The following is a 27,023-nucleotide window of genomic DNA, read 5'->3' as shown; positions in this document are numbered from 1 at the left end:
GCCCCATCCCCCCTGCAGCCCCATGTTCAGTTGTCTCTTCTCATGCTCAGACAACATGAGCTTGGTTTCCTTCCTCTCATTGCAGGGCCTTTGCATGTGCTGTTCCCTCTCTCTGTAGCCCCACTCCTACAAATTAATGTCTACCCAACCTCCTGGGGCTAGGTCAAATGTCACATCCTATCTTTTCCTGATTCCCAAGACCAGCCTGGGCCTCCACCTACCAGCCCCATAACTCTTCATAGCCTTGTCCGAGGTATAATTCCATCACTCTTTGCACAGTGGTTTGATTCCTTTTTCTTCCTCTAGACTCTAAGTTCTCTAATATGTATTCTCCACATTTGGCATAGCGCCGGGCGGGGAGTAAGCCCTTGATAAATGTTTGTGAAAAGAGGGGCGCCTGGGTGGCTCAGTTTGTTAACTGTCTGCCTTCAGCTCAGGTCTTGAGATCAAGCCCTGAGTTGGGCTTCCTGCTCAGCGGGGAGTCTGTTCCTCCCTCTCCCTGTGCCTTTTCCCCTGCTAATGCTCTCTTTCTCTCAAATAAATAAATAAATAAATAAAATCTTTTAAAAAATTTAAAAAAATGTTTGTGGAAAAAATGAAAAACAACAGCTCTCATTTAAAATCCTGGAAATTCACACTAAACCTTGGTTTCCTCCTTCTCTGAAATGGGAATGGTAACACCAGGATCAGTGTGAGGGTGAGCCAGTAAGTGAAGACACCTGCCACATAGCGGGTTAAGAATAAGGAGGAGGCCAGAGATTGGAGTGGGCAATGGGTAGTTGAGGAAGGTTGTTCAGGGGTGGAAGGACTTGAGAGCTAGATGGATTGTGCCAGCCAAGTAGTAGGGATCTGGGGGAAAAGACTGGAGGTGAGGAGCTGGGATGTGAGACGCATTGAGACAGCCTGGCTGGGTGGGGCCGTTCTCTGAATCTTGGGTGACCCTATTTATTTTTCAGCCTGACCCAGGATGCCCGGAGTTGGCTAAGAAGGCAGGCAGGAAATGCCCACTGCCTCCTGGGATCCCATGTAGGTCTCTTGGCTCCAGGCTGGACCTGCCTTGGTGATGGGGTCTGGGACACTGCCAGGGTCTCCCCCACTGGCCTACGCAGAGAGCTAAAAATAGCAGAGGGACCCTGGGTGGACATCTGCTGGGCCACTGACCCAGCCCTTGTGGCAGGAAGCAGCCAACCCCCAGCTTCTGGGGAAGGAGCTCCTTCCTGGAGCTGCCCACACTGGCCCACCCCCAGCCTCTGGCCCCCAGGCCCCAGATGCTGATGTCTGGTAGTGGGGAGTGATTCCTCTAAGTGGGCCTGTTCATTACTCATGCCTCACTTCTCTGTAAAGCCTGCTGGGAGCCAGAGGTGATCATAGCTCCTGGCCACCAGCACAGGGGCTGGATACAAGGGGGTCCTAAAGAGACCTCTGTACCTTCTTGCCTCTGTGCGGAACTCTTGGATAGAAGGTTGAGGTCTGGAGCTGCGGAAGGAAAATAAGTGAGTTACGTTTATGGCCCCTCTGGGCAACTTAGGGAGGAAGTTGGGGGCTCAGAGACGGTGTGCTACTTATCTGAGGTTGCACAGCAAAGCTGGGGGCATAAATTTCCAAGCACAGACACCAAGGCTGCATGGCTCCCAGAACAGTAAAGTGTGAGAAATGGACTGGAACTGTTGCTCTGCTTGGATGTCAGGCACTCCAGGGAAAGGCTGTTTGTCTCTGTTTGGCTTCCCTGGGGTCCACCTGGAGGCCCTGGGAAGACTCCTCAGGAGGTGTGTTGAGCCAGAGCAGGCAACAGCCGTGAGCTCATCTCCCCTGAGGCCCCCAGGAAGTCTGGTACAAAGGCAGAGGAAAAATGGTCAGGAAAGGAGGGAACAGGAAGACAGTAAGGGCCTTTGGGATAGGCCATAAAGCCAAGCTCAGGTGCGGGGAAAGAAAATGACATTTGCGAACACCTACTGTAGTGGGCCGTTCATGTGCATTCTTCTTCCTCTTTTTTTTTTTTTAATATTATGTCTGTTTATTTGAGAGAGAGAGAGAGAGAGAGCAGGAGCAAGAGGGAGAATCTCAAGCAGACTCTGCACTGAGCACAGAGCCTGATGTGAGACTCAGTTCCACAACCCTGAGAGCATGACCTGAACCAAAGCCAAGAGTCAGACGGTTAACCCACTGAGACACCCAGGCGCCCCTCTTTTTTTTTCCCCTAAGATTTATTTATTGATTTTAGAAAGATAGCGTGTGGGAGCAGGGAGGAGGGGAAGAGGGAGAGAGAGTCTTAAACAGACAACTCACCGAGCAGGGAGTCTGATGCAGGGCTCAATCTCATGACCCCTGAGATCACGACCTGAGCCAAAACCAAGAGCAGACCACTCAATGGACTGTGCCACTCAGGTGCCCCTGTGTGCATTCTTCTTCTTTTTTTTTTTTAAGATTTTTTTTTTTTTTACTTATTTATTTGAGAGACAGAGACCACAAGTAGCCAGAGAGGCAGGCAGAGAGAGAGTAGGAAGCAGGTTCCCTGCTGAGCAGAGATCCCATTGCAGGGCTCGATCCCAGGACCCTGAGACCATGACCAAGGACCCTGGGATCATGACCTGAGCCAAAGGCAGAGCCTTTAACCCACTGAGCCACCCAGGTGCCCCTGTGTGCATTATTCTTTACGAATTCTTCACCAGCCTCCTTGGTGGCTGAGTATTTTTACTCCCACTGTACAGAGGAGGACACTGAGGCTGGAAGTGGCACCCGGTACCACCACAGTGTGGACTCCGCAGGGCACCTTGATGGAGGGGTGGGGCGCCAAAGTTTGGCTCTCCCTGGACTCACATCACAGCCAGAGTGAAGCCTGGATTTCTCCTATTTCCAGCTCCGGTCAGCAGGGGGAGGCTGTGCTGCATCTGGCTGCAGGAATTAGGAGCAGAGATTGGGACTGGGTTTGCTAGGAGAGAAGAGGAGGCTCCTTTCAAAAGCTTCTGAATTCTGGAAGACCTTAGCCATGCCTCTGTGATGGCTGAGAGATGGGGAGGACTTCTGCCTAGATTCGCTAAGTGGCAGCTCTCTTGCTGCCCAAGAACAAAGTCAAAACTCATCAATTCAAGGCTCTTATAGCTTCTCTTTCCTCAAATACACCCATCCTTCCCTATTTTCCACTACCATGTCTTCGCAGATGCTCTTCTCTTGGCATAGGATGCCCTTTCGGTTCCTTTCTGCCTGACCAACTCCTACTCATCCTTCAATACCTGGCTTCAATGCCACCTTTTCTAGAAGCTTTCCTGGACTTCCTCCATCCCCCAAAGTCCATCTTATCTCCTGTTCTTTCATGTTTTTAAGGGCAGGACTGTGTCTAAATCATCTATGTGTCCCCAGTATCTAGCATAGGATGGGACACATAATAGATGCTTAGTAAACAAATGGACAACATCCCTCTACAGAGGTTGGAGAGTGAGGGTCTGTCTGGGGTGGAAGTAGGTGTGGGGGATACAAAAGATGAAATGCTTATGCATCAGGCCTGTTCAGGATCAGGCTGACAGGGAGCCTTAGGGGTGAACTTAAACTTTATTTCTCAGGGGCATCATGAAGGTCCAGGGAGATCTTGGATGTGAATGAGTTCTGTAAACTGTAGTGTGCTGTCCCTGGTAGGTCCTTGTACCTCTCAACTTTGCCTTGTTCCTCTGATGAGGGTGGAGAGAAAGGTCGAAGAATGAGGGAGGGGACAGAGCAGGGTTGGTGAGGGTGGGGTAGCAAGGAGTGCCGCCTCTGTCGTTGCCCCAGCTCTCAGAGGCAAGGAGTGGGTGGGATTCTTAGCGCTAAGGGCCGGCTTGGGACTCCTTCTCCTATGGGATCTAACACCGTATCAGAGTTCGGCATGGCCCCAGAGATGATGTAAGCTAATGTCCTTCCAAGGAAGGGTAAACTGAAGCCCAGAGAGAGGCAGGCATTTGCCCAAGGTCACACAGCAGGAGTGGGAGGCCATCCTATGAGCCCTGTCCTCCAGCATGACAGGTGTCCTCATCCTGGGCTCAGATCCGGACAGCTGTTTCCCTGATCCCTCCTCCTGGCCCCGCAGTCTCCGGCGCCCAGCACGCACTGCCCCACACCCAGCCTGCCCCTAGGCTTAGCGGCCAACAAGCATTGCGCGCCCCTTGGATGGCACGGTCCGGACAGCTCCCGACCGCCCTTCTCCTTGACTCACCTCCAGCCCCGGAGGGCCGGGATCAACCGCGGCTGACAGGGCGCCGCCCGCACCGCCCCGGCTGCGCCACCGCCCCGGACTGTTCCCGCGCGGCGAGGCCGCCCTCCTTGGCGCCCCCGGGTGGGGCAGGTCGAGCCCGGTGCACTATCCCTTTAAGCCCAGGCGAGATGGGAGCTGTCAGCGACAGCCGAGGCTAGAGCGGGACGTCGCCGCCCGCCAGGCCAGAGCCAGGAGCCGCGGAGCGAGCAGAGAGCGGAGGTGGCGGCGGGGCCGGACGCGGCCAGGTCCCCTCGCCGCCCGCTGAGCTCTCGAACCCTGGGCCCGGCGAGGCGGGCGGCGCCTAGTGTAATGCGGAGAATGTGAGAGGCAGCGCAGGGCGGTGGGGAGGAGGGGGCGCGAGAGAGGGCGGCGGCAGGATAGACGGAGAGACAGCGGGAGAGAGAGAGGACAGGGAACAGGGAGCAGGTGGGAGAAAAGAGAAGAGATAAAAGGAGAGGCAGGGACAGGAAAGGGGGGCAGAAAGGAGCGAGAGAACACGCGGCACGGGCGGCGGCGCAGGCGAGGAGGAGGGGGCCGGCTTCTTCGGGTGGGAGCGCCGGAAGCCAGAGTTGCGCGCCCCGGCCGGGGTTCGGGAGGCGAGTGCGGCCGGGCCAGACATGGTGGGGGAGCGGGGAAGCCGGAGGGGTCCCCTCTGGAAGCGGCGGGGGGCCTGAGGCGGGCCCGCCGGGAAAGGGACGCAGGGCCAGTCCATAGGCCCCGCGGGCTGCGCTCCGGGGGCTCCGGCGGGCCGGGGCAAGGGGGCCTTTGTGAGCGCCCCAGGAGTGCGGAGCCGGGTGTGCGGCGGCGGGGATGTGTGCGCGCCCCGGGCTGCGCGCGTGTGTGCGAGTGTGAGCGCCCGGGTGGGTGGGAGCGCGCGTTAGGGATTCTGCTGGCATCGCAGCGTGGAGAGCAGGAGGCAGGAGTGGGGCGCGCAGGGGAGCGCGGGGCCCTCCCGCGCACACGCACACGCCGCGCGCGCACACACATACACACACGCACACGCCCTCCCTGCCTCGCTCGCTGCTGCTGCCACCATCTCGGAGCCGAGCCCTGAGGAGCGGGAACCCGAGCCGGAGCGGGAACCGGAGCGGAGCAGAGCTGAGCCGGGGAATGCTGGCCCGGAGCAGAGCGGCGCGCGAAGTGCGCGCCCGGGACGGTGAGTGCGGCCAGGCCGGGATGCTGCGGCTGGGCTGTGGCCGCCGGGGCGCAGGCCGGGGAGCTGGGGTGTCTGCCCGTCGGCAGCGCCGCGTGCGCGGCCTCTGATTGGGCGGGAGCCTCGGGGGCAGTGGGTGGGGGTGGGGTGTGGGGTGCGCGCCCGTGGGGGGCGTGCACGCGCGGAGATGGATGGGGCGCGCTCGGCACCCCAGTCCGTGACCGCGCTCCCGCCCGCTGCGCGGCCCCGCCTAACCCTCGCCTGCCGCGGGAACCCCGGCGACTTGGAGCAACTTTGTGTGTGGGGGGAGAGGAGATGGAGGCGTTTTAATGGTGGAATTCCGGCCTTGCCTTCCTGGGGAGAGAACGCGAGGGAGGAATGGGACGGGGGCGCCGGCTGTGCCACCCGGCGGGCCAAGGGGTGCGTCTCCACCACCCCATCGGCACAGCCGCCGGCTCTCTGGGACACCAGTCCCGCACCATGGCGCCGCGCTGGAGCCGCTCCCAGCGCTGGACTCCTGTGACTCCTCCAGGGTCCGGCGGGACCGCGCGGCGACAGCTTCCAGGCCCCGGGGCGGCAAGGTCGTCTTTGCAGCCAGGCTGAGGACACAGGGCTTGAGGTGGGGAGTGGCAGACATGCCTGTGTGTACATGTGTGTGTCCCCGCGCCTTCTGCTGCGTGGGACAGGCGGCTGAAAGAAGGGAACTGCCAGATAGGGGCATCGCGTTAGACCTGGCCCCCAGGAGCTCCCAAGAGGCCAGGGATTGAAAGGGGAACCTCTAGGTCCTTGGCCTGGTGCACCCCCCCTCCCCCGCCCCCATGCCTGTTTTGCTTGGAGACATGCTCCTGTGTGCTCTACCATGTGTCAGGGCTGTGCCTGTGCTGTGCACCTCCCCAACCCCCTCCTGTTCCTGAGTCTCCTTCCACACTCCTGTCCTGCCCATTGCTGCAGCCTCAGGGAACTTCCCAGGCCCCCTCCCCAAATGGCAATCCTGCCCCTGGATAGGATGGATGAGGGGAAGTAGCCCTAGGTGGTGCCCCTGAGATGGAGGGACCATGTCCCCTCCAGAGAGAGCACAAGGAAAGGTCAGAGGTCAGGGCTTCCCCTATACAAATCCTCCCTCCTCTAGGAAGTCTTCCCTGATTGCTCCTTGAATCTGTGCTCTGGGGTCAGGTTTCTGGATTGGAGCATCTGTCCTTGTTGCTGTGCTCTCTCCTGGCACTCAGTGTTAGCCCATGGGGGTCAGAAGTCTTGGTTCTCGGCCTATGTGTTATGCAGGATCTACCTGGCTCTCTGGGGGATGGCAATATTTTTTCTGACCAGCCTTCAGGCTTAAACCTTGCTTCCACTTCCTTACCCTTCTGGAGCCTTGTCAGCCACCTGATGAGAGTGCAAGGCCCATGGACACAAGGCCACTCTATTTCACAGACGGCGGTTTTGAGACAGAGATGAAACTAGGAGAACTCTAGGCTCCAGGCAGCCCCTTTCCACTGGGAAGGTAGCCTTTCACCCTAGTCTTGGTGAGATGGGGAGGGACTCTGGCAACCTGCTGCTGGAGAGTCTCCTGAGGCAGCTGTCCTGCTGCCCATGACCAGCACTCTCCCCAAATGGGCAAGAAGGAGGGCATAGCCACTCTCAGCCTGGTTCTCCCTGGCTTGACTTCTGGCACCTCTTGTCCCCAGCTTCATTAAGCTTTGTCTCTTAGATTTGGGGCTGGAGTCTACCAGCTTCTGTAATCCTTGGCACTGGGATGTCTGCATTGTTCTGGGGATCAGAGGGGTTTCCCCACCCCCAGCCTGGCCCTGTAGGCTATGTCCTGGCATTGCCCTCTTTTTTTTAAAGATTTTATTTATTTATTTGACAGATAGAGATCACAAGAGGCAGAGAGGTAGGCAGAGAGAGAGAGAGGGAAGCAGGCTCGCTGCTGAGCAGAGAGCCCGATGCAGGACTCGATCCCAGGACCCTGAGATCATGACCTGAGCCGAAGGCAGTGGCTTAACCCACTGAGCCACCCAGGCGCCCCTGGCATTGCCCTCTTGTATGGGCCCTGGTATCCTTCCCACTCTCCTGAGATCTGCATCCTAGAACCCCATATGGCCCAGAAAGCTCACCTCAGGGAGATGGCTTCCTACAGACATCTAAATGTGCCCTGGGGGGAATGGACTCTGGGGGCTGTTGGGACCACTTCCTACCCTGGTGGCCCACCTGAGGAACCGGAAGCTAGACTAGCTCTCAGCCCCAGGCAGGCTTCTGTGAGCCCTCCCCGCCATGTTGACGTGATGGCAGCCTGGACTCATCCCCAGGGCCACTAGTGGTCCTTAGAGTCCTCTGGGGGCAGGGAGAGCTGTTGTCCAGCAGTGGCCAAATCTCCTCCTGAGGTTGGAGTGTTCTGTGGTGGCTGCTCAGCCTCTTCACTGGCTTCATGTTCCAGTAGCCCTGCTCTCACTCAGTGGCCTTTCTTACCCATTGTTTCTCTTTTCTCTCTCTCCCCCCTTCTCCATCCCCTTGTGGCTCCCTGAGCTCTCTGCTTTCCTTTGTGTCAACTGAAGCTCTGGTTGACCCCCAGGTGGCTAGAGTGTGGCCTGGTGCTTGCCTGGTGCCTGCTTGGTGCCACCCCTGCCACCCAGGTCCACTTTAATCTCTGCCCAGCTTTTTCTGGCCCCCTTCCCACCGCAGGACTCCAGCAGGCTCAGCCTGCCATTTGGGGTCTCAAGCCATGGGGAGGGAGGGAGCAGGGTACCTCTTTGGCCCTAGGTCTGTGCTGTCAGGGATGTGAATCCCAGCCAGGTGCCCCTAGCTTTAGGAAGAGCCACTCCCCCTCAGACCTCTGACCAGAGGGACCCCTTCTTTCCCTCTCCAGCCAGTCTCTGACTCTGCTGTGGGTGTGTTTTAAATTAAAAAAGTGTCATATTCTAACAAATTCTGTGATAAGTTGTTGGGTGGGCTGGGCCTTGGGGTGATTTGAGTGGGGGGAAGATTACCCCTGACCACTCAGGCCTCATTTGGGGGGAACTGGGGACCACTCTGGCCAACCAGAGTCTCCTCCACAGGTTTCTGGGGCTTGCACATCTGCTCCCGAGAACGATGGCTTGGCCTTGCTCCTCCTCATTGCCTAGAATTCTCCAGTAAGGGGCTTGCTCCACATTTGGGGTCCTCTCTTGGTTTGCGGTCTGGGCTGAGTCCTGGGGATTCCAGTGACAAGCCTGGGTTCCCCCCCTGGGTGGGTTCTGGAAGGGGACACAGGTATCCACCCTGGGCATGAGGCCGAGTGGGCTGGGCAGCTGCAGAGGGACATGAGACAGGGTTCGGCAGCGGGTTGTTTCAGGTGGACTGGAGGCTGGTGTGTTTTGACCTGCTCAGATGTTTCTGGCACTTGGTAGAAGCCCCGTGAATATGCTGAATGCATAAGTGAATGGAGAGCACGAACAAGGGAGGGCTTTCCAGGCAGATGGCACGGTGTTAGTGAAGGCATGGCGGTGGGAAGCACCGGGCATGGGTGGAGCATGTTTGCAAGGGAGTAGCTCATGCCGGGGCACAGCCGGCCCGGAGCATGTTGGCACAAGACCCAGGAGGGTCTGGAGTGCCCAGCTGAGAGTGTGGGCTGATTCCACATTCAGGGGCTGCTGGGTGGAAGTTCTGGAGGGACCGGAAAGCAGATCTGCGGTTTCAACAGCTCCCTCTGGTGGTTGTGGGAGGGGTTGGCCAGGGGAGCCAGAGGCGGGGACGAGGTCCTGAGGCTGCCAAGGGAATCTAGGCTGGTGGTGAGGGCAACAGGATGGTTTTCCACCCCAGGAAGGTAGAGAGATTCCAACTGGAGGAGGAGCCATGTGGGGCAGAGGAGGCCATCCATCCCGAGTTGGGCAGGGTCTCGGGGATATCACGGGTCCCACCACTTGGGCAGAGGGAGGTGGCAGGTGTCTGAGACTCACAAATACTGGCCCTCCCATTGGGTGTGCTTGAGCAGTTCCCTCCATCCCTCCCACCTCTGTGTCTAGGTCTGCAAAACGGATAAGCTTGTCTCCTCAGAGACCTGGGTTTGGGTGGAAGTCTGTGACCATGGAAGTGGGCTACTAAGAGAAGGGGTAGAGTGCTGGTCACACTTCTCTTCGACAGAGGAAGAGTTAGAGGACCGGGGACGGGTGGTGGCTTGAACGAAGTCACAGGATAAGCTGCGGGCAGGGTGTTCCTGCTTGGGGTTTTCCTGGCTGGGCCTTTGGTCTGTGGGGCAGGGGCGGGTGCCATGCCCAGGGCCTCGGGGCCTCTGCAGAGGACGTCCTCAGGCAGTGGCTTCTGCAGTCCAGCTGTCAGGGAGCATATGGGGCCATATGGCCCCATCAGGGGAGATGCCAGCCGCTGAAGGAGAAGGAGCGGCTGCCATCCTGGCCTTCTGCATCTACGTGGGCACTGCCAGCCGTTGGGGTCGGGGCGGGAGGAGGCCAAAATGGAGCCTTGGTGTCCAGGTTGGTTTGGACATGAAGCTTGGATCTTGGCAGATGGTCCCTTTCCAACACCCATCTGCCAGAGTGGCCTGATCCAATTAGGCCCAGGCCAGCTGTGCCAGCCGCCCTCCATGCTCCCCCCCGCCCCCGGCTCTGATGGCCCAGCAGTGTGCAGGCCGTGGTGCTATGGGACATCTGATGTCGGGGCTTCAGGGCTCAGCGGAGTATGTGTGTGCGACACGCAGCCTCACCCTGGGCATGGGTTCTGTAGCTCTAAGATTTGGGGGGTGTGGAAACGGGTCCCTCGAATTAGCCTGGAGTGGTCAAAAAGGCGTGGGCGTGGATGGTGTCTGGATCTGGGTCTGAATCCTGGCTCAGCTGCTTCCAGGCTGGGTGACCTCAGGCAAGGCCTTTCACTTTCTGAGCTTCGGTTTCCTCATCTGTACCACAGGAGAGTGATATCCCTGCCTCGTCGGGGTGTCATGGGTGTACTTTGAAACGACACGCGGAAAGCACTCACTGGCCTGATGCGTACAAGAATCTCAGGGAATGTTGGTTCATTTTTGTTCTCTGCTGGGAGAGGGAAATGAGGCCTCTCAAAGTATCCATATCTAGACTGAAGTAGAGAGAAACCTTATTATTACTATTTTCCAGAATAAAATCTGCTTTACAGTTTTCTATAAGTTTTTCTACTCCTTCCCTCCTCTAGACCTCATGGCAGTTCTGCAAAGGAGGCAGAGAGCCAGCCCCGTTTCACAGATGAGGAAACTGGGAAGGGATTCTCAGAGTTGCACAGCAAGCTGGGTGGACCCTTGGTCCCGACAATTGCTCCATGGGTTTTCTTCCCAAACTTTGGGGGTAGAGGCTGGGGAGAAGTGGGTCTGTCTTCGACAAGGCCTGTTGAGATCAAGCTTGGGAGTCCTAAAGTTTCCCCACCCAGCCCTGTCTTCGTTACAGATACAGCGACAAGCCGTCATGGTGACAAGCAGTCAGTCCCAGCTGGGGTGGGTATGGGTGACCCTCAGTGGGGCAGCACGTACACCCTTTGCTCTACTGACCGGGTGGGAGTGGGGTTGGGGACTGGGAGGAGGGAGGAGGGGGCCTTTACCTCCTGGTGAAGCCCAGGCCAGCAGGGCTCTGCCTTTTGGGGAGGGCAGGGAGGGCACTGGGGTCTGCCCCTGACCAGCTGTGCGACCTTGGCCAGGTCAGCGTCTGGGCCCTCTTTGAGCCTCAGCTTCCCTCTTTGTAAACGGGAGAGAATTACCTCTGTGCCCGCTTCACAAGGCTGTTTTCGAGGCTCAACTCTAAATACCTATTTTTATTTTTATTTTTGTTAAAGTTTTCTTTCTTTTCTTTTCTTTTTTTAAAGATTTTATTTATTTATGTGACAGAGAGAGACATCCTGGGATCATGACCTGAGCTGAAGGCAGACGCTTAATGACGGAGCCACCCAGGTGTCCCGAAATAACCCATTTTTATTTTTATTTTTTAAGATTTTATTTATTTGATAGAGAGAGATACAGTGAGAGAGGGGAACACAAGCAGGGGGTGTGGGAGAGGGAGAAGAAGACCTCCCTCCTAGCAGGGAGCCCGATGCGGGCTCAGTCCCAGGACCCCGGGATCTTGACCTGAGCTGAAGGTGGACGCTTGAAGACTGAGCCCCCCAGGCGCCCCTCAAAATACCTATTTTTATACGGACATGCCGTACCATAGCTGCGAGTCCAGGAGTCCCCAGTCCTGAAGCTGCTGATCCTGGGATCATTCAATGATTCACTTTTGGGGTGCTTCTTCTGGGCCTGGATGTGCTAGCTGCTCTGGGGACAGAGATGAGCCACCCCAGCCCCTGCCCTGTTGGGGTGCCCAGCCCGCACTCAGTAGCAAACTTGCGTGCATTAGTTCTTTTTTAGATTTTTTTTTTTTTATTTGACAGAGAGAGATCACAAGTAGACAGAGAGGCAGGCAGAGAGAGAGAGAGAGAGGGAAGCAGGCTCCCTGCTGAGCAGAGAACCCGATGCGGGACTCGATCCCAGGACCCTGAGATCATGACCTGAGCCGAAGGCAGCGGCTTAACCCACTGAGCCACCCAGGTGCCCCGCGTGCATTAGTTCTTAACGGTCTTCCAAGCCCACGCTGGTTGTGGTCACGCTTGCACTCGGCGCCCTCGAGCACTCTTTGTTGCCTTCAGGCCGGCGACTGGACTCCTCAGTGCCTTGCATGGGGTCTGAGCCTCCGCTCCAGCCATTTCCCTCTGGTCCCCTGTGTGCACTCAGGTGCCAACCAAATGCCACTCACTGTCCCTTTCACACCTGTTGCGGCTTTTTTCTTCCTCCGGGGTCTGGCCGTGCTGTCCCCACCACCTGGTGCCTTCTTCCGCTTCTGCCCTTGTGGTTCCCTCCCACCGTTTAATACTTGGCCCATGTGCCATATTTCAAGTCCCCAGCTAGAAGTAGCTGCTTCTTCCTCAGGACTGTACACCTACTGTGTGCAAGGCGTAGTGTATGGGTGGCCTGTGAGCTATGGTGGTTTATCTCTCTAGGATGCGTTGGTGGTAGGGACCAGGTTTTTCCATCCTGGGTACCTGCCATGTCCAGGCACCTGGGGCCAGACGGGCTCAGAGACATGAGGGGAAGCCCCCAGGGCCCCTGTGGCCAGGGCCACTTCCTCCTGCCTCTTGAGCCTGGGGATGTGTGCAAGGCCTGGGACATCTACTTGAAAAGCCCCCGGGGTTATGGATGGCTTTTCTGCTGAGGTGCTCACCACAGACACGGCCTTCCTTGCTCCTGGAGGTTCCACCAGGCTGCAGCCGGGGTGCCCAGTCATTGGCCACACATAACTGGCTCCAGGGAGTTGCATGGCATTGGCAATTAGTGACTGATTATTTGGGGTACTGATAATTCTTCCATTATCGATCGGTGGAGAGGGCCTAGCCAGCGTTGGTGTGGGTCAGCCGGGCCTGGCTGGGAGACTGCAACTGTGGCCACTGACTTCCTGACCGGGAAGCTCCAGAAACAGGAGTCAGAGGAAAGGAGGTATAGGCCACAGTGTCTTAGACTGGAGCTGCCAGGGCTGAGACAGAGGGTTGGGGAGAAGGGGAGACTGGGGTGAGCAGGGAGCTTTTGCTCCTTTCCGCTTCCCCTCTGGCCCCAGCTTCTATGTTCTGCCTCCAGTCTCAACTGGCCCTGGGTCTCAGCTTTCCCATCTGTTAAATGGGGATCTCAGTCTTTGGGGTAACACTGTGCCTTTGAGTGAGACAGCCCGGCTGTCACTGACTTGTCCTCATTTGTGCTGAATGGGTGAGGGCGTTCTGAGGCTCAGAGAGGGTGGTGGCCCCTTGGCGATGAGAGACAGCATCACAGTCCTCAGCCCAGGGCTGCTCAGCAGAAGGGACAGTGAGCTGGTGGGTGGGAGGGACAGGCTGCTTGGAAAACTACAGTTGTCTCTCTCAAGTGCTCTGTCTGGCTCCTGAATGTGCTAAGGCTTTTCAATGTGGAGTCAGGACTCAGTGGAATTTGTGCAAAAGCGATTTCTAGGGAAACCACATAAAGGAACCAGCGGGGGGGGTGTTTAACCTACTTGAGAGACCTAGCTGCCTTTCAGGATCGCCAGGAGCACAGGGCATTGTGTGTGGGGCTCCTGGCTCACGTCACCAAGGCCTTTTTTTTTTTTTTTAACTTTTCGTAGGAACATTTCCAAACACATAGAAAGGTAGAGAGACTAGAATAGGAAACCTTATATAGCCTCACCTAATTTTAACAATTGTTGACATTTTGCCACATTTTGCCTTATCTTTATTCCCCCAGAGTATTTTAAAGTAAATTATGACATCATGCCATTTCACCCTTAAATATTTCAGCATTGGTCTCTGAAAGATATGAGAAAATTTCTGTTTAACCTCAAGTGGTCATATATTCCTTTTCGTTTTATCATTGAGAGATGAGGATGCTGTTAGATGAGGGGACTGAACCCTGAGAGGTGGCCTGGCATGTCCAAGGTCGCAGAGCAAAGAGGGGTAAGGGAGGAGAGGCGGGACCTAGGAGGTGGCCACAGGTGTTGCCAGGGGGAGGGGGAGGAGGAGGGCGTTGGTGGTCCAGAGCTGGGCATGTGGCTGCGGCAGGATCCCCATCTTTGGGGGAGGGGGTTCCTCTGGCTCTGGCTGGGGGTTCTGCCTGCAAACAGGAAGTGACTGTCTTTTAGGTTAATCTGCTCTCTTCCTTTTGTTTGCTGTGGGATTAATCAGGAACTGCAGCGTCAGGGAAACCTAAAACAACGTCTTGTTTATTGTTTAATTTAGGAGAATGTTATCAGGCTCTGGCCATACAAGTGAGGGGAGTTTCTGCTGGCACAAGAAACAGGGCTGCCCCCACTATCCAGCTTGCTATCCACTATCCACTATCCCCCACTCCCCAGCTTCCCAGTGGGGAAGGCAAGGGGAGGGCTTGTCTGATAGAAGGGTTTAGGATCCCAGTCTGGACTCTCCTTGGGGGTGGGGGGATCTGCGTATCAGGGGCTTGGGGTCGAGCCTGAAATCTGGGCTGGGCTGAAGACTGTACCTTCAGAACAGATGGAAGTGAGGCACCAGAGGGGTGAGCTTCTGGCGTGTGTGTGCTGGAAAGGGAGAGAGCCCTGGATGCTTCTAGCCACACTGAGGAGCTGTTCTCTCTCCTGCTCTCCTGTCTGAACCCAGTCCTTCCCTGGGGACACCCTCCCTGGGAGGTGTCTTCTGCCAGCTCAGGGCAGGTGCGGGCCTCCCTGGGCTTCCTTGTCTCCTTGCGGTCAGGGGATCCTGCCCCCAGCACCCACATGTGCTTGGGACTCCTTATTTGGCTGTTAGTGACTTAGTGTCTCTTGATTTTGCCAGGGTCACTTAGGTCCTGGGTATGGAATTGGAGAAAGTTGGAACTAGAAGGCAGCTCCAGAGATGATCTCATTTTTGTTATGGGTTTCAGGAAGGGAAACTGAGGCACAGGGCATGGTTATCCTTGTCTCAGGGCTCACAGTGAAAAGCACTGTAGAGCCTTGGCAATATTCTGGTATCTGGCTTCTCAGTCGCAGGAACCCCTGCTTCTGGGCCAGCTGGGCTTGTGGTTTAGACACACTAGTGCTCCCCAGTGTGCAAAGGGGAGAAGGCAGGTCCAGCTGGGAAAGGGCTGTCGATCATCCCTGGGGTGGGCCCATGTTCCCCTATTAGGGCCTGTCTCCCTCTGTGTGTGTGTGTGTGTGTGTGTGTGCATGCGCACACACACAGGCACACACTGTCACACACTCCTAGTTACTCATCAGGGGGGAGAATGGGCGTGCAGGTCGGGAAGAAGGCTTTAATGGGGTGTCCTGAGGTCCAGCCATCCAGGGCTGGGGTTGCCTGCTGTTCTCCCATCTTTGTCTCTGCAATGAGGAGAGCCCTGAATAGTGCCAGGCTTATTTCTCGAGGACAGGAAGTGGGGCAGGAGAGGCCCCTGGGAGAGAGGTAACCAGAAGGAGAGCAAGAGACAGAGATATCAAAGCACTCTGATCCCTGGTCTGTGGTCCTATGGTGCTACCAAACTCTGCATCAAGCCTGTGTATTCTTGGCAGTTGGGGAAGGAGAGGAAAACAACCCAAGCTTGCACGAAAGCCTGGATGGGGCCTGTATGATCTGGATGATGTCACCACTCCTCCTGCTACAATGAGGCAGGTAATGGAGTCCTTCTGTCCCAAGAGTGAGGCAGGGGGGACAGGGTATGGATGTCAGCCTGTCTGTGGTGGGTGGAAAGGGGGCTGGGAAGGGTCAGAGGAAAGAGGGCAGGTTCTTGTTGCCCCTTCCCCCATCCCTTTCCTCTGCTCTCCCAGTGCTGGAGGGATAGGGTGAGCACAGTGCCTGGCGTCCAGGGGACAGGTGGGACAGTCTGCTGGAACTGAGGCAGGGCACAGAAGAACAGTACCTTTACTAATGCACACAACTGCCCTGCATGGTGGAGATCATGGGCTCCGTTTTACAGACGAGGACACTGGGGCTTAGAGAGTCTCGCAGCTGGTCAATGAGGAGCCTGGGATTACAGGCTAGAACACACTGGCTTTGCTGGACCACGCTGTCTTCGGGACCTGGCTTCTGCTCTCCGCTACACCTTTTACTGCTGTTCCTGGGCCTTGGTGTTTGCCTTTGGCCGGTGGGGCCTGGGGGGCGGCTGAGGGCTGCAGCCACCGGCTGGAGGGAAGGCTGAGCCTCCACTAGGCCTGCTAGACACCCGGGGTTCTGGTTGAGGCTTATTGCCGTTCTCGGGAGGGATCCTGCCTAGCCAAGCTGAGTGAGAGGCTCCACGGCGCTGTGCTGAGGGAGTGGGCTTCTGGGTGTGTGGAGAGCCCTGCAGAGCCTCCCGCCCTCTTTGCTCCTAGCTGGTGGGTGCCTTCTGTGCATTTATGAGGTGACTGCAAGGCGGTGGCGGAGCCCGTGTGCATATACGTAGGCCATCCGGAGGCCTAGGGAGGCACGTTTGAGCACTGAGCGTGGAGTAGGGCCAGGCTGAGTTCGTTGAACACCAACTGTTGGTCACAGGACTGGGGGATTTACATACACTACCTCACTTAATCTAAGAACAACCCCATGAAAGACGGACTATCACTATTCCTGTTTAACAGATAAGGGAGCTGAGGCTCAGGGAGGCTGAGAGACTTGCGAAGATCACACAGCAAGGGAGTGGGGGAGCTGGCATTTGAAACTAGGTATGAGCCGGGGTCTGTGCTGCTTCTGGGAGGAGGGCAGTTAGGTTTTGGGAAGGACCTCTGGTGGTTGCTCTGTATTTGGAGAGAAGAGACCAAGGGTCAGGTGAAAAGTGGAGAGGAGAGGGCTGTATGTCCTTGGCTCTGGGTCTGTATCCTCAAACCTGCTTTAACTCCCCTTCAGGGGAGTGGTGCACATTCCTATGGTTCCTCATCAGACAAAGGCCTGGGGGTGGGACAGAAACAGGGCAGTGTGCCATACTGACAGCATCTGGAGATGAGGGTGGAGGGGGGGCCCGGGCTGTGCAGGCCTCCAGTGCTGGCCTGGAGCCGTGGATATTCTCCGGATTTGAGCAGGGCCAGGTCTGAAGCTTGGAGGGATGGCTGTCTGGTGGCTGGGCTGGCTAGTGGCCGTGGGCCATGGATGAAGGGGTTAGAGAGCAGAGGGCGTCTGGAGGCTTCTCCCCTCCTTGTTCTGAGCCCCTGTCAGTATAGGCCGAGGGCGTGGCTCATCTTTGCCTGTCTCGGTTCTTTGCTCTCCCTTTCCCGGCCTCCCAGAGCATGGAGTGAGAGTGAGGAGCCAGGGGTCCCTTGCCCCTCCCAAGCCCCTCCTTTGGAGGCTGTAAATATTTTATCTCCACCATCTCCACTGCGGAAATTGCTGCTTTTAACACCTTTTTTCCCTTTTGCTTGATACAAACGAATGCTGGAAAAATTCTGTGCTGGGCGCTCACTCTGTCGCTTCTGCCTGTGCCCAGAGTCCCCTCCAAAAACTCTAATTGCTTTTAAGCTGCGATAGTTGGCAAAAGCAATTTTCTTTACATTATGGAGAAAGGGGGAAAAAATCCACCACATTTTCTTCTTCCTTTTTTTTTTTTTTTTCTAACCTTTCGTTTTGAGTTCCTCCTCATGGCTGCTAAGAAGATTCTGGGAGAGAAACGGAGTAGAGAGAGATGTGGGCGGGGAAGCAGAAGCACGCTTGGAGAGGGCCTTTTGCCTTTCCGGTCCTCAGTTTCCCCATTTAGAAGGTGGTCCTATGTCCGTTCATTCATTCAGCAGACATCCTGGAGCACACCCCCGGGGAAGCAGCTCGAGGGCCAGGACTGGCTCTGTCTTTGCTGCCGCATCCCCAGCACCCAGCACAGAGTGTGACGCAGAGTACAAGCTCAGTTAAGATCGGTGGACTGGATCAGCAGCCCCACTGTGAGCCAGGCGCTTTGCCAAGCCCTGGGGTTGCACCGGGATGGGTCAGAGGCAGCCACTGGCCACAGGAGCTCGCTGATGGGCGAGGATCCTCCAGACAAACCTATTGCTGCAGTTCTGAGACCTCAGGCAGGGGGCTGCTGGCTACTTAGGATCCCAGTGCAGGGCAGGGCAGGGCAGTCGGAAAAGCCGCCCAGGGGAGGGCCTGGGCTGCATTGTGAGGAGGGGGAAGGAGTGTGGCAGGTGAACAGAGGCCAAGGAGCAGGGAATTCCAGACAGGAAAAGCGTGTGCAGAGATGAGTGGTGGTGAGCACCAGAGCCGGGGGTGGGGTCTGGCCGCGGAGGAGGGGAGGCTATCGGGCTGGGCCCCGAGTTGCCTGGAAGAGCTTTCCATGGAGGTGGGGAGTTTGGACATGATCCCAAGGGTGAGGGGGAGCCCTGGAAGGGTTTGGAACTGAGGACATGTTGGGGAGATCCCTTTGGCTTCACAGCAGGGGTCGGGGAGGAGGGACTGCCCACTTCGAGGCTGGTCCTGGTGAGCTGTCGGGAACAAGACAGGATCCAAATTCCTGGTGCTTCTCTTCTCTGCTTGTGCTGTGACAAGAAGTGCCCCAGGCCTTCCCTGGGCCCTGGGGTGAGGGGTCCCCAGGGTAGGAGTCCAGCTCATAGTCCTCTGTTGCTGGAGTCAGTGAGGTTTGCCTGGCTCTGGGTTCCTCAAGACCTTTTAGGGTATACGGAGCCCGCTGACCTCTGACCCCTCAGGTGACCTTAGAAACCATCCCCTGAGGTGGCGGAGCAGGTGGCCATTTCCCACTGCCAGGAATTGCCCAGGTTTGCCCCAGGGTTGTATAGGCAGGTGGAGAGGGCCTGGGGATTTGAACCCAGGTCTCAGGGCCCAGCTGGCTGCCCCCACCCCCTCTGCGGTGCTCTCCTCTGCCCCCAGTCCTCCTCTCCTCTCCTCCCCTCCTGAGCCCTGTGCTCCTTCCCTGTTTGTGGAGCGTGTGGGGCTTTTCAAAAGCATTAATGATAGAAAATAAATTGGAATCGGAGAGGAATCATCGCCGGGTGTTCTCGGAGGGCCGCCTCTGCCCTCGCGTCTCTCAGCCATATTGAAGCCGGCAGCCCTACCGGAATATGAATGAGTCCGGGGCCGGCATTGCTCTTAATCTGTCGGGGAGCCCTCCCTGGCCAGACGGTGCTCTCAGGCAGCTGCGCTGTTTGCAGTGAGGCCCCAGCGGCTGCGGGCCCTCACCAGCCAGGACTGATTTCTCTGGGATGGAGTCACAGTTCATGGCTACAGACGAGGGGCAGGGGAAGCCTTGTGCCCAGTCCCCTCTCCCCCTCTCCTCTTTAGACCTGGGCTGGAGACACAGCCCCGAGGCTGGCCTGGGCTGGGTCAGGCATCAATGCATGGGCTCGGGTAGGGGAGGTACCTGTGGAAATGCCAGAGGCTCCTTGGGGTCTGGATTCCTCATCTGGGTATTCAGGGCCTCTTGTGAACTTAATCCACTTCGTCCTGTCTCCTCCAGGAAGCCTTCCTTGATAACTGCCTGGCTCCCACTAGGTTTTCCATTTTTGAGCCTTGTGTGGCCCCTGGAACAGGGGTGGCAAACCTGGTGCCTGAAGGGGACAGGCAGCTGAGGAGTGGAGCGGGCTGGGTGTGATCCAGTCAGGAGGGGTAGAGATGGGCACTGTGATGGCCGGCCAGAGCTGTCGTCTGCCCACCAGCAGGGAGCTCCCGAGGGCAGGCCCTGGTCTTCCTGCTCACACAGGTGTGAGGCTCTGGGGACCTGGGGAACAACTTGGGGCAAACTTCTAGCTTAGAGCTGGGAAAACTGAGGCCCAGATAGGGGTGGTTAGGAAGGGCCCCTGTTCCGCTCTAAGCAGACTATACATCCATGCTGGTATGACCCCCACAACAGGAGCAGGAGGCGGACTTTTGTGCCTCGTTTTAGAGAGGAGGAAACTGAGGCTCAGAGTGGCCAGATCTGAGACACGCTTTTGGCCTGCATTTGAATCAGTTGGTTGGAGCCCTTGGTGCCTCTCTCTGGCAGAATTATGGGGGCGCTGAGGCGAGTTGAGTTGCCTGAGGGGGCCAAGGTGCATTTATGGCCAGAGTGAGCTCAGCTAGGGGCAGAAAGCCTGGTATCCTGGCCCAGATCTGCCACCAACTCCCTGTGTGTCCTGGGCAGAGGGCTCTTTCTGTGCCTCGGTTTCCCCAGGCCAGTCTGAGAGAGGCCCCGTGGGGGGTCAGAGTGAGTTTGGGGGCCTCCGAAAGCTCATGGGCCCTTGGCCTGTCTGCCACCCGTGTTTGGTGTTTCCGTCTGGTCCCTGGGCTCTTCGGCCCCAGGCCAGACTCATAATGAAACCTCTTGCTCCTGTCCTCTTTGGGCTCACCGTCTTGCGGGACATGGTGACGGGGGCACCCAAAAAGGACCTGGGCTCTGCAGGCCCAGCTAGCAGTAAGGGGCCGTCAGGGAAGCCTGTCTGTCCCATACCCGAGGAGGGACGAGGGACTCAGGCCACAACCAAGGGGGAGGACTGTACACTCAGCTCTGTAGTCTGGAGCCTCACCCCTGCATGACCTTGGCACTTTCTTTCACACTCAGAGTGGACTCACAAGGACGCTGTGTGATAGCCCTGCGGTGTAAGACAGGAGGAGCCCAGGCTCAGAGAGTCCAAGAATGAGACTCGGGGTTGCCATTCACCCACTGTGACTTCGCCTGGTCCAGCCTGTGCCTGCACCCCTTGCTGATGAGGAGCTCGCCCCCTCCCCAGGCAGCCCTGCCCTCTTCCTGAGGGAGGTTTGTGCCCCCTCCTACAGCATGCATAAATTCCCATCTAGTTTGGTGCAGTTTCAAGGCTCACAGACTCCCAAGTCCCCTCTCCCTGGGGATCCCAGTTAGAAACTCCTGCTTTCATCATTCCCCGTGTGACCTGGAGAATGTCACCAGTCCTCAGGCCGTGCTCTTTCTGCTCTGACCCCGTGAAGATGCCACTCTGTGCCCAGCTGGGGTCGAGCGTTATGATCACCCGCTCGTTCTTTCCACAAACACGGGTCCTTGATGCCTTGTCGGTGCCAGGCCTGCGCTGGGCTCTGGGCGCAGAGGAGAGCAGGACCCACCCCTGGCCCTGGAAATCATGTCCGTCAGCACTCACTGCTTGGGGCGTCAGGACAGGACAGAGGTGTTCCCACCCCAGCCTTTTGGGAGAGGCCTCTTGGAGGACACTGGGGACTGGTCAGGGAGGGGCGGCATCCCTGCAAAGGAAGGACAAGCACAGAGTTTTCCAGGCCTGTTTCTTGGTGGCAGACGGCCCAGTCTGCGGAGGGGAGGGGAGCCCTGGGAGGCACTGGGTCAGGCATGAGGCTGAGGGCCACCTGGGGATGGGGCTCTGCTGTCTGCCACCTGCTCCTGGCCTGTCCGCAGGTCTGCTAGCTGCCTGTGCTGACATATGCATGCATGCTCACACATGAACACACTCGCATGCATGCAGTCCCACTGACTCTAACTGCAGACGTGAGCACACACACACCCTCCACAGTTCCTCCCCATAGACCTTGTGGGCTCCCCTCCTCTGTGAGCACTGCACACCTGCACACACCGGGCCCCGTTGCCTGGTGGGCCCATGGGCTCAACCCATCCCCTCTCGTTAGAACCCTGTAAGATCCCAGAGCTGAGCCTCAAAGACCCCTCCCCTCGAGTTTTATGCCAAGACCCTTTCAGGTTACCCCTGCCCCCTGGGCTCCCTCTGAGCCGCAGCCTAGAGTTTCCCAAGAATGTGATATCCCAGGGTTTTCTGGACACCTTGGGTAGCCTCCCATGCTAGCCTCGGAGAACCAGAGCCCTGCTCAGGGGCCAGAGGCCCTGGCGTTAGCCCCAGACAGTCTGGATCATCTGTGTGACCTTGGGTAACCTTCTGGCCTGTCGGCCTTGGTTTTGGGGTGCAGGCATACGGGCTGCACCTTCTCCAGCATAGGTTCTCAAACTTGTTCCAGAGCCCAGGTGTCTGGGAAGGTGCCTGGGGGCTCTGGAACCCTGGAGGACCTGGGTAGGCCCCTTCCCTTCCCACCACAGCACGGCTGCTTAGATCTGCATTTTATATGAAGGTTTGGGCAGGACTTAAAGGAAAAACCCATTAACTCTTTATTGATTTTGTTTTTCTGATTACAAAAGAAAATCCAACAGTGCATTTGTGGATAAGAGCCCGTGGCAGCTCCTTCGTCCCCTCCTAAGAGGTGTTCGCTGTAACATCTGGGTATTGTCCTCCAGCCTTTTGGGCCATATACCAACAAATTGCTATTTATAAAAATAGGCTCATTCTGAAATAGCATGGTACAGCTTGGTTTTTTTCATATTGTTATACATAGATATGCCTCTTTCTGTCAAATGGCTGCAGACTATGCCAGAGTAGAGATGTGCTAGATTTTATATGAATGTTCCTTTATTGGTAAGTACCGAGGTAATTTCTAATTTCTTATTTACTCTTACCAGTGATGCTCTGTGAGCATCCTTGAATATTTATAAGTGAGTGTCTCTGCTATGGTTTCTATAGGAGAAGCTCCTAGAAGTGGGATTACTGGTTTATAGGGTATGTGGGTTTAAAGCGGTTTCTGATATTGCCAAATTACCCTTCCAAAGGTTGAGCCAATTCCCCCTCCCTCCAATGGCCTATGAGTGCTCATTTCCCTACATCCTTGCCAGCACTGGTTGTTATCAATCATTTTAATTTTTCCCAATCTGATGGGCAAAAAATGGTATCATGTCATTTTCATTTGCATTTCCCTGATTGCTAGTGAGATAGAACATCTTTTCATACATGTATTGGCCATTTGAGTTCTTCCTCTGTGGATTTCTAATTCACTGCCAGTTTTCTCTTCTTTTGTCTTTTTTCTTATTGATTTGTAGCGGCTCTTTGTATATTAGTGATGTTTCCTTCCAGTGTCTCACTTGCCTTTTAACTTGCTTATAGTGTCTCTTGCCGCACAGATGTTTTACGTGTTTATATACTTGGATTTATCAAATTTTCACTTTATGGCTTCTGGATTTAATGTCTGGCATAGAAAGCCTTCCCCCACTGCATAAGATTTCATTTCAAATAAGAATTTTATTGCTGAAAAATCTTTGCAAAGCTCTGGTTTGCAGGCTTCTCCTGCCAGCTGCAGCCCTGGCTCTGGGGGAGGGAGGGACGGCGCGTCTGTCCTTTCTTTTCTGTCACTGCCTTTCCCTCCGTCTATCTGGCTTTGGAGTCATCATCACTCTGTATCTCTTTGGGCCTCTGTCTCTCATGTGCTCGCCCCCTCCTTTCTATGTCTTTACTGTTTTTCTACCTCTAGCTGGTTTCCCATAGGACAGCAGCAGGGACAGGTGATGGCAGTGGTGGCAGTCCTCAGTGGGTTGGGAGGCTGGCGGGGTTGGGTGAGAACGTGCCCAGCCCCCCTAGTCTAGCCCCAAGTCTTGTGAGCTGATGGGGCAGGCTATGGGCCAGTTTTTTTTGTTTTGTTTTGTTTTGTTTCAGAGACACTCGTTTCCTGCTGGGAGCCTTCGGGCAGTCTCTGAGCCAAGATAAGTCTCCCTTCCCCTGGGAAGCCTTCTTAGATAGTTCTTTTTGTCACTTCCAAGGTCCTAGACCCAGCCTCTCTTTGTCCTCACTCATCATTTCCTATCTTGCCTTCCCAGCATTGCGCGACCTGGGTTTACCTCTTGGGATTTCGGTTTCCATTTGGCTAGAATAGGTCCTGGGGGTCTGTACCAGCTGCTGAGAGGCATGGCCTGTGTAGGATACAGCTCTGGAAGGTGTTCCCTCCTGCTCTTTCAGTACTAGCCTCCCCCACCAAAAAACCAAACACCATGGGAGGGAACTTTCAAGTTGCTGACAGAGAAACTGGGACTTAGTTCCACAAAGGCAGGGACCGATGGCTAGGGCTCACTTGTTCTCTGCCCAGGGCAGGGCCCCAGGCCCAGTGCAAGGCCTGGCTCGAGGGAAGTGCCAGGGAAGGCAGGAACAAGGTAGGAAGCTGCTGAACCTGGGAGAGGCAGAGGGGGAAGGCAGGCAGGCATGGCATTCTCAGATCTCCTTCTGTGTAGCAAGGCACTATCCTCATGAGTCATTCCTAGAGACTGGGGGTGCTCATGGGGAACACCTCCGGGTGTTGAGGGCCCCAGGTGGGCTCAGGGTTGCCTCGCCCTGGAGATCTCTGTTTGGGGCCGTCGGGAGGCTCTGGGCTGAGGGAGCAGTTGGGAGACGAGTCGGGAGACGAGTCAGGGAGACCCGGAATCTCTTTGAAGCATGGCTTGGAAGTGGGGCACTGAAGTCTCTGAGGGGACCCTCCCTGGGCTCCGCCCTGTCCCTCTAGACTTCTGTCCCAGCACCTTCCTTCTGTCCGTGATGGCCTGTCTCCTCTCTGTGGTCCTGGCAGGTAGCAGCGGTGTCCTTTACGTCTCTTTATCCCAGTCACCAACACAAAATAGGCCCTTGCCAAGACTAGAATGAATGAATGAATGAGTGAATGAACGAATGGACGGATAGATGGAGGGATTCATGGATGGGAAGCTGGGGGAGTTGGGTAAAGAGTTCAGGTCTGGGGAAGAAGAGACATGGGTTCTGGGCTTGACTTTCCGGCTGACTGGCTGGGTGACCCTGACCCTCAGTCTGCGCATCTGCTCGGTGGGCGTGGGTCCCTCAAGCTCTGTGGTCCCGAGACTATGTTGACCAGAGCAGGCACCAGCCTATGTCTCTCGGTTTCTCTCCCCATCCCCCACGCCCCCCCGACCCCAGGACCATTGTCTTCGATGGGGGTGTTTGCTCAGCACCTGCTGGGCGCCGCTCTCAGAACTGAACCCCCTTTGGCAGCACCCTGGAGTGGGGCTTTCTGTGGAGTTCTCATGTCCCCAGGGCACGTCGCAGTCCTGTTGAATACACAAGCCTCTGGTTCCTGCAGCTCCCTGGGCTCCCCTGAACGGGCAAGGAGCCGGGAGGGCAGGGGGGAAGCCCCCAGCTCTGTGGTGGTCTCCTTCCGCTTGGCTGTGAGGCCGGCAGCCGGGATCTCTTGTCCCTTGTGGAATTCTGCACACAAGCCAGCCTGGGTCCAGGGGAGCTCCTGGTTCCCTCTGCATCTCCCTGCCCCAAATCATTGTCATGCTCTGCTTGTGGTCCCATTGCCATAGCAACTCCTTGTGATGCCGCTGAGGAGAGTGGGAGCTTCAGGAAGGTTTGGGGAGAAGGGAGCCGGAGGCCCATTCATTATCTTGGAACATGGCAGCTGGGGGCTTGGGGTGGCGCTGTGGGAATGGCTTGCCCTGCCAGGCTCAGGGGGAGCTGGGCTCCGGGCTGCCAGCCAGGTGGTCTGGAAGCCTGCCAGGAGCAGGGCTGCCCGGGTTGGCTTGGGCCTGGCTGGCTTGTACCAGTCTACCTGGAGCCAGCTTGGGCAGCCACTGGGGGCACCCCTGCCTGGCTAGGGCTGGCTTGGAGGACTCAGGCCTGAGGGACTGCCCAGGCTCTGGTTACCAATCTGTCCCAGGCTGGCACCCCTATGTCCTATCTTGTCCTTTAGGAACAGCCGCCTTTGGAAGGCAGGGCTGGGGCTTGCTGGCAGCCGGGGGCGGAGTTTGGGGCTGGCTAACTGTGGGGCTAAGCTAGTCCCGTGTTAGGGGATCTACCCTGCTCATAGCTCTGTTGTCGGGTCAGGAAAGCCATGGTGGGCCCAGAAACTTGCTCAGTGCCCATTTCCCTGCCTCATTCTTCGAGAGGTTGGCAGCCCATGAAACAAGAAGACTCTGGCCTCCCAAGAGTCCCTCCATCTTAACCTTCTATGTAGGTGAGAAATTCCACCATTCACATCTTGGACTTTTGAGAATATTGATCTTGGGAGGGACCCAGAGGCTTTTGCCATCTTCTGCCCACATGATGGCAGCCATCTTTGCACTCTATCAACCCAAGCTTCCTTCCATTCATCCCATCTGGAAGGCCTCGTGAGTCCTCCTAGGGACCTAGGCCTGTGCTGGACGGTGTCACGTGAGGAACCAAGAGGGGAAGGAGGGGTCAGCCTGGCCCCCCTGGAAGGCAGGGAGCTGCTGACCCTTGGGGAGGGCAGCTGGGAACCAGGCCAGGTGAGAGGCCCGCTCTCCGCCTCTCCTTCCCACCGTCACGGGCTTGAGCCCCCACTGGAGGCCGCTTGTACTCGTGTTTTCCTAATCCTTGCGTTCGTGTTGACTCACATTTGAAGGTGGGTTTCTCAGCGCTCCCCAAGCCTCACATCCGTGAAGTCACTGCTGTGATATACTGTTAATATTATTGTTATTTTTGATACACGGAAGAATAAACACATATCTGTGAAAATAAAAGCATTTGTCTGCGTACCACCTAGACTCCCCTTGGGTCTGCACACACTTTGAGAAGCACTGATCAGATGGGCACCTCTTGGCAATGGCTCTGGAAGGGGCTCGGGCCTTCATCTGAGAGGTGGAAGGAACCGGGGCTCAGGAGGGAGCCTGGCCCAGGCCGCACAGCTGGCATGCCCGAGCGCTGCCTCCTTGAACTTCCAGCCCGAGGCCCGTGTCTGGGGGCCTTGCCAAGGAGATGGAGCCCCCCAGGACCACCCCCCACTCATGGAAATTGCCCTTAGAGACTATATGGTGAAGGAATAAGTCAGGAGAGGTGGGGAAGGAAAAGATGGGTGGGTGGGTCCCTGAGAACCCACTCTCTGGGTGCACCCCTCTCTAGGGCCAGCCCCCAGGCCTGCCTCCTGGGCCAGGTGCTGGCTGGATACCACTGAGCACCATTCTCTGTTTACCTTCCCAGTGGACCAGGCAAGAACACCGGTATCCTCATTTTACAGAGAAGGGAAGTGAGGCTCAGAGATCTGATTGTCCCAAGGTCATAGAGCCAGTGGGTGGGGAATCGTATTCAGAACCCCACCCCCAACTTGGGGCCAGAAACCCCACCCTTCCCAGGGCCTCACCTGCCCCAGCTGGTGGCATGTGAGAGAGAGAGAGAGAGAGTGAGAGAGCGCGCACGTGTGTGATGTGTGTTTATTACCCATGTAGGTGCAATCAGACCTATTTGTGTGCCTGGGCCCCCTCCCCCCGCCCCACTCCCTAGAATTGCCCCCGCTGTGGCCTGGCTCTGGCTGACAGATCATCTCCTCTTTCTCCCACAGCCTCCTGTGCCCACAGGCTGTGAGGCTCCGCTGCCTACAGGCAAAGAGGGCGACTGAGTCAATCCCAGGCTGACCCCAGCCCACTTGCATTTCCCAAACGCTCGCCTGACCTGAGGTAAGAGGCCACTGTGGGGCACAGGGCAGAGTGGGGGTGGC

At 56.7% G+C, this 27,023-nt stretch overlaps 1 protein-coding gene across 6 annotated transcripts in view; it reads left to right on the top strand.

The window, feature by feature from the left end:
* The first annotated feature begins 4,888 nt into the window (after positions 1-4,888).
* Positions 4,889-27,023, top strand: part of LINGO1 (leucine rich repeat and Ig domain containing 1) — a 190,933-nt gene continuing 168,798 nt past the window's right edge. For 5 of the 6 annotated variants that reach the window (XM_046010159.1, XM_046010160.1, XM_046010161.1 and 2 more), the window contains exons 1-2: positions 4,889-5,378; positions 26,868-26,982. The gene's annotated coding sequence lies outside the window, so the exon portion shown is untranslated. The remainder of the gene's footprint in view (positions 5,379-26,867; positions 26,983-27,023) is intronic. The other variant, XM_046010162.1, reaches the window with a different exon arrangement.

The sequence above is a fragment of the Meles meles genome, chromosome 6, assembly GCF_922984935.1.
Source record: "Meles meles chromosome 6, mMelMel3.1 paternal haplotype, whole genome shotgun sequence".
Lineage (NCBI taxonomy): Eukaryota > Metazoa > Chordata > Mammalia > Carnivora > Mustelidae > Meles > Meles meles.
Note: the sequence above shows the minus strand (reverse complement) of the source record. Positions and strands in the feature narration are given on the sequence as shown.